The sequence below is a fragment of the Palaemon carinicauda genome, chromosome 20 (genome assembly GCF_036898095.1).
Source record: "Palaemon carinicauda isolate YSFRI2023 chromosome 20, ASM3689809v2, whole genome shotgun sequence".
Taxonomy (NCBI): domain Eukaryota; kingdom Metazoa; phylum Arthropoda; class Malacostraca; order Decapoda; family Palaemonidae; genus Palaemon; species Palaemon carinicauda.
This window is the reverse complement of record NC_090744.1, coordinates 10,848,659-10,854,985: the sequence shown is the minus strand read 5'-3', so window position 1 is coordinate 10,854,985 and position 6,327 is coordinate 10,848,659.

The window sequence follows — 6,327 nt, the reverse complement described above, 5'->3', positions numbered from 1 at the left end:
ACAAATGATCTTACAGAACATCAGAACATGGAATCAATGATTATTACTTAACCCTTCAAATACTGATGACAGCACCCCCACCCAAATAGAGAATGACATACACTGATAAAGTTAAGGAAAATCCTACTTGCAATTAAATAAACTAAAGCATCAACTACAATCACTGACAGGGAAAATGAGAATGAATATGAACTTTTAAGGATATACCAATTATTTATACGCAGCCAATTTCAGATAGGAATTGTTCTTACAAGCTTTGCTGATGAAACGATGAGATGAACTTTACTTTTTAACTTTAAGGCTGCTTATAATTGGTCCTGTACAGTAGGGGAAGCTTACTCTCTACAGGACCTCCACTGTTGTTTTAAGATATTCATTTGGGTGCATTTAAAATTCATAATGCTTATTGTTGGCTCACTGTTAAATAATCACTATCAAAACACTCGCAAAAAAAAAAAAAAAAAAAAAAAAAAAAAACAAGATTCAAACCGTGGTTACTGACATAGAAACGTGGAAAATTGGGAAATTTAAACCTAGAATAATGATATGCAATGATGAAGATTAGCAGTAATGATTTTGATTCAAAGGAAAAGTTGCCTGAACCAGATTGAAAATGCAAAAGATAAGATAAGTCTGGTATTCAATAAAAGTGCTAATCATGGATGATAGACTGATAATGAATGAACACAAATAATATGGGAAGATATTGTAACTATCATATCAGAAACATAGCATTTATTAGTAAACACTTTAATGAAAAATCTATGGCTATACTCATTAATCACCACATATTTTCAAGAATTGATTACTGCAACTCACTGTTCTATGGCTTACCAAATTATCAGCTGAAGAAAATTCAGAGAGTACAAAACAGAACCGCTAGATTAATAAAAGGACTACACAATAGGGAAAGAGTTACCCCTGCACTAATTACATTACACTGGCTGCCGGTAAAGGCGATAATTGAATACAAGCTACTCTTACTAACGTTTAAGATACTGAACCAAAATATCTAAAAGAATGCCTGAACAAACTAGAACTAGAAACAAATGTTACCATAAGACACATGAGTGAAAAACAGACTATCTGAACCAAGAACAAATAGTAAATTTGGTTAAAGGGCTTTCAGCTACTGTGCACCTAGACATTATAATAAACTGCCAACTGAAATGAAGGACCTAAAGCAATTGAATTTAAGAAGAAACTAAAGACATTACTTTTCACAAGATCATATGATTTTGAAGATGATACAATCAAAGAATTGTATAAGTTATAATGAAAACGTTTCGTTAGATGATTGATATAGACCCGCCCGAGAAGTAGTTCACTTGACTTCAGTGGAGGGTTGGATTTAAACCCAAAACAAGTAAAACAAGTAAGATGGGACTATACTTATTTACATATAATCTTGAAGCTCGGAAGTCTATTCGTGATAATGGTGCAAAGTTATGTTGTGATGAGGTACTTATAACATACGTGATGGGTACCATATGATCACCTGCTACCACTGTCAAAGGCAGGGCCATTTTGAATACCCCCCCCCCCAAAAAAAAAAAAGATTAGAAGCTCAAGACTATTGATAAACTATGCGGGAAATGTTCAGGAAATCAGGCCACAGAGGAATATAACTCACAACAGATAAAATGTATAAACTACAATGAGTTGAAAAAATAAAATAAAAAATAAAAACTGAACCTATGATTTAGAATTGATGAGATAAGCGGAATATACTGAAAATAGATACTAAGGAAGTAATATATTACAGCCATGTAAATATTCAATAAGATGATGATAATAATAACAATAATGATAACAATATTACTCCAAGTACTTCAGGAATGTGGTCTCCAGGGTCATGTTTAAATTAGTTACCACTATTATAATAAAGAAAACGGATAATGATTTCATTTTAGGAAAACGATTCAAGGTAAACTAAGTTATATGTATTGGACACAATTCTTTAATCAATGTCTATTTATATAACTTTGACTACTACTTTGGTCTTTTAGTAACTATCTTATTAACCGGAAAATATATATTTAAACATGAAGACTGTTATCTCGTTACGAAACTGGCTTTTATATTTTTAATTTGCTGTTTTAGCTTCGAGTACTACTTCAGTTGTTTTGTAAGTTTTATCGTACTTTTGTCATATGTTTTTAGTCTACATACGAGCCATTGTAAAAGCTATTTTTTATTCTTCAAATAAAGAGGAAATTTGGAAAAAGAATGTGCACCAGTTTCAGACTTCTGATCCAGAAATCTTTCTGTGTGTGTGTGTGTGTGTGTGTGTGTGTGTGTGTGTGTGTGTGTGTGTGTGTGTATGTGTGTGTGTGGCAACCACCAGGAAACCCTTTGTTTCAATTCCAAATTCCCTTGTTTCAAGTACTGTTATCCTCTTTGGTCTTCAGCTTCTGATGCTCATCTTAATTTGTTGGACAGGAACTTACTTTCTTATTCCTGATCTAGATATCAATCTCTGGTACTGTCATTCATTTAGTTCGTTATGCATGTTGCATAAGATTTATCATAATTCTGACCATCCTTTACATTCAGATCTCCCTGGACAGTACCATCCTGTTCGTAATACTAGGTATGAAGTTAATTATAAGAATCAGGCCTTCTCCATCACGAGGCTCAATACTACACAGTATTCTAGAAGCTTTAATCCAGCTCTGACCAAGTTGTCGAATGACCTTCCTAATCGGGTAGTTGAATCAGTAGAACTTAAACTTATGTTGAACAAGCTAACATAAGTCTCTTTTTATAGTATACATGAAAGATCTATTTTATTGTTCTTACTGTTCTTGAATGATTTGAAGTTCTCTGGCATCCTGAGATCGAAGGTCATTGGCGCCGTCTTACTGTTCTTGAAATATTAGATTTAAATATTCATTATTTCTCATGTAGTTTGTTTATTTCCTTTCCTTACCGGACTATGTTTTCTTGTTGGAACCCTTGGGCTTATATCATCCTGCTTTCCTTACTAGGGTTGCAGTTTAGCTGGTAATAATAATAATAATAATAATAATAATAATAATAATAATAATAATAATAATAATAATAATAATAATAATAATAATAATAATAATAATAATAATAATAATAGAGCTGCAATAATTGTAGCAGGTTTAGGAAAATTTATTCTAGTAAAAATTACAATTTCTTGCTGTAATAAGACCACACAAAACATCCTATGAACCAATGAGTTTTTTTTCGGATGTTGAAAAAAGGGCCCAGTTGTGATTGGATAATTAATAAATGAAATAAATTTAATAATGATTTTTTTTATTGGGAGAGCACAATATCATAACATAAGAACTGTTTAGTCTGATTCTATTGGAAATTAGTATTCCAATAGATAAAGTAATCTTCCAAGCAAGATCAAAGCTTGCTCTGTGTCCTTAAAAAAAAAAAAAGAGAGATTAATTATAAATGACAAAAATTTCCCCGAACCATTTGGTTGGTGGGATTACATTCTAGGTCTGCTACAATTTCCATTTATGATAAGAGATTTTACAGAAGAAATTCCCCTTTCAATTAATAATTTTCTTATGAACAGCCTTAATGAAAAAAATTATATTCTGACTCAGATAATAGCAATAAAAAATACCATCTATTTTATATCGTGAAAACATTTTAACTCACTTGAATTGGAGTGGTTATGAAAAGGATTTCAATGATGATCTGAAATTAGATTTCTTCTAACCGATGTCATGATTTTTGTCCCTATATTGTGAAAACTTTTTAACTCACTTAAATTGAAGGTCTTTTAAAAATAATTTTAATTATGATCTGAAATGGCATTTCTTCTTACTAATGTCATAATCTTTGTCCCAGTCGTTGCCTTTATGAGAAGCAGCTAATGGTTAATGGTACACTGTTCATATATATTCTTACTTTCTCAGCCTTCCTCAGACATCACCAGCTTTCATTGGTGAACCATTCAATATTCCATGTTGTTTTTCCAGGAGTTGATCCATCTCATCAATTTCCAAATTTTGGAAGCGAACTTCACTCTCTAAACTCGTATTTTCTCTATCCAAGTCTTTGATTGTCTGTCGTAGTTGGTCGTTCTCCTTAGTAGAAGCAATTAGCATATCAATCTGGTCCTGTAGTAGATGATCCATTTCCTCCACTTCTACATTCTGCCAGTGAAGCTGTTCCTCTAACATCACCTTCTCTTCTTCCAGGTCTTTTATCTTAGAGCACAACTCTGCATTGGTCTTACTAACACTTTTAAACTTTTCATTCATTCTTTCGAGTACGAGATCCACCTGACTAATCTCGATTTTCTGCCAGTGAAGATAGTTTTTCATCGTGTCGCAGTTCTCCTCCATTTCTTTGACTTTCCCTTCCAAAAGCTTCGCTCGCTTGACTAAGGCCTGGAAAAGCGCATCTTCTCCTTCTCTGACCATTTCAAGCTGGTTCTCTATTTCACAGAAATTTTCTTCCACTTTTTTCACATTCGCCAGTTCCTCTTTCTTCGCTTCTAAAGTTTTCAGATCCTGGGTTTGATTATGAAGATGATATCTGGTGTCATTTCTATTATTTACCTGCTTTGTATTATGGGTGTCCACTTTCTCCACACTAGCCTTATTACTTATTGTTTGTTGAAACACAGACAAAAGTTTCCTAAACATTGCTGTACTGTTATTTGGATAAAAATATCTCTTCTGTCGATGAAAAATCTCTCCTTAACTATTTTCATTCGTAGCTTGATGAATTAAGAACACGTAATGTTTCCAAACTTCGGACTGCATTCACGGTAATAATCTTGTAAAATATTATCACCTGAAGGATTATATTGCTAACTTGCTTCCTTAATCCAACGAATTAGAAGTCCAAACTCAAGAGGCTTCTCTAGATGGAGAGATTGTAAACACTTCCTTGAATTCTACACAGATAACTTGTCACTGTCACTGGCTTACTTAAGAATAGTAAAAGAAGAAGCCTATATTAAGCACCACTTCAGTGACAAAGACAGTTGATTTTGTTAAAGTACTCCTGTGCCTAGTTTTAAAAGCTGTGATAGATTTATGGTTCAAAACTGGGCTTTAATTTGATGGCTTGTTAAAACCGCTAGACAAAGTGAAACCAGATGTATGATGACTGACAGTAATATTATATGGCAAAAGTTTATCAGGGGATTAAATAAATTATTTTAGATTTTCCATGTAGGAGGTAAAAATTATTATTATTATTATTATTATTATTATTATTATTATTATTATTATTATTATTATTATTATTATTATTATTAAAGATATAGCATTATTCAAGCCATGGATCCTAAGTAGATATAAGAAAATATTTGAAGTTTGGGAAATAAATTTCAATACCATTTTTATAAAAGAAATCAGAGCAGTGTGCTTAGATATGTCATTTTATCTACACAGACACATACACATAAACACACATATATACATACACACTATATATATATATATATATATATATATATATGTGTGTGTGTGTATATATATCTCTATATGTGCCCCCATATATATATATATACATATATATATATATATATATATATATACATATATATATATATATAATGTGTATATATATATATATATATATATATATATATATATATATATATGCTGTATGTATGTATATATATATATATACACACACACACACACACATATATATATATATATATATATATATATATATATATATACATATACTGTATGTATATATACATACACACACACACACATATATATATATATATATATAAAATATAAACACACACACACACACACACACACACACATATATATATATATATATATATATATATATATATATATATATATATACAAAGTTAATAAAAGTTCAGAATTCCCCTACCTTGAATAGGATTCGAACCAACCCCATTTTAATATGTTACTTGTGACCCAGTAAGGCATAGGCTCAAATCCTTGCCAGGGTAAGTTGAATCATCACATATAAATCCAATTTTGTGCAATTAAATAAAACAATTGAACCAATTCATCAAATTCTTTGTAAATAAAACCATCAGTTTTTAATGTTTTTAATTTCCTAATGTTTTTTTTTATTAAGATTCATCTGCGTTTGTGATTGCACTACTGATGAATTGATTTGAGAAATCGTATAAAGATTATGTTTATCGTTGCTTACGTAATTAGGTTCAAAACCTGGGATGGAAGTAATTGATGCAGCGATGTGAGATAAAAAGAGATTACTGAATATATCAGTTTGAATAGATTATATTGGTGCGCTGGCGTAAAAAAGGATATCTTTCCTTTACCAAAGGCTTATCTGTTTCGTCTTTGTGCATTTTTGTCA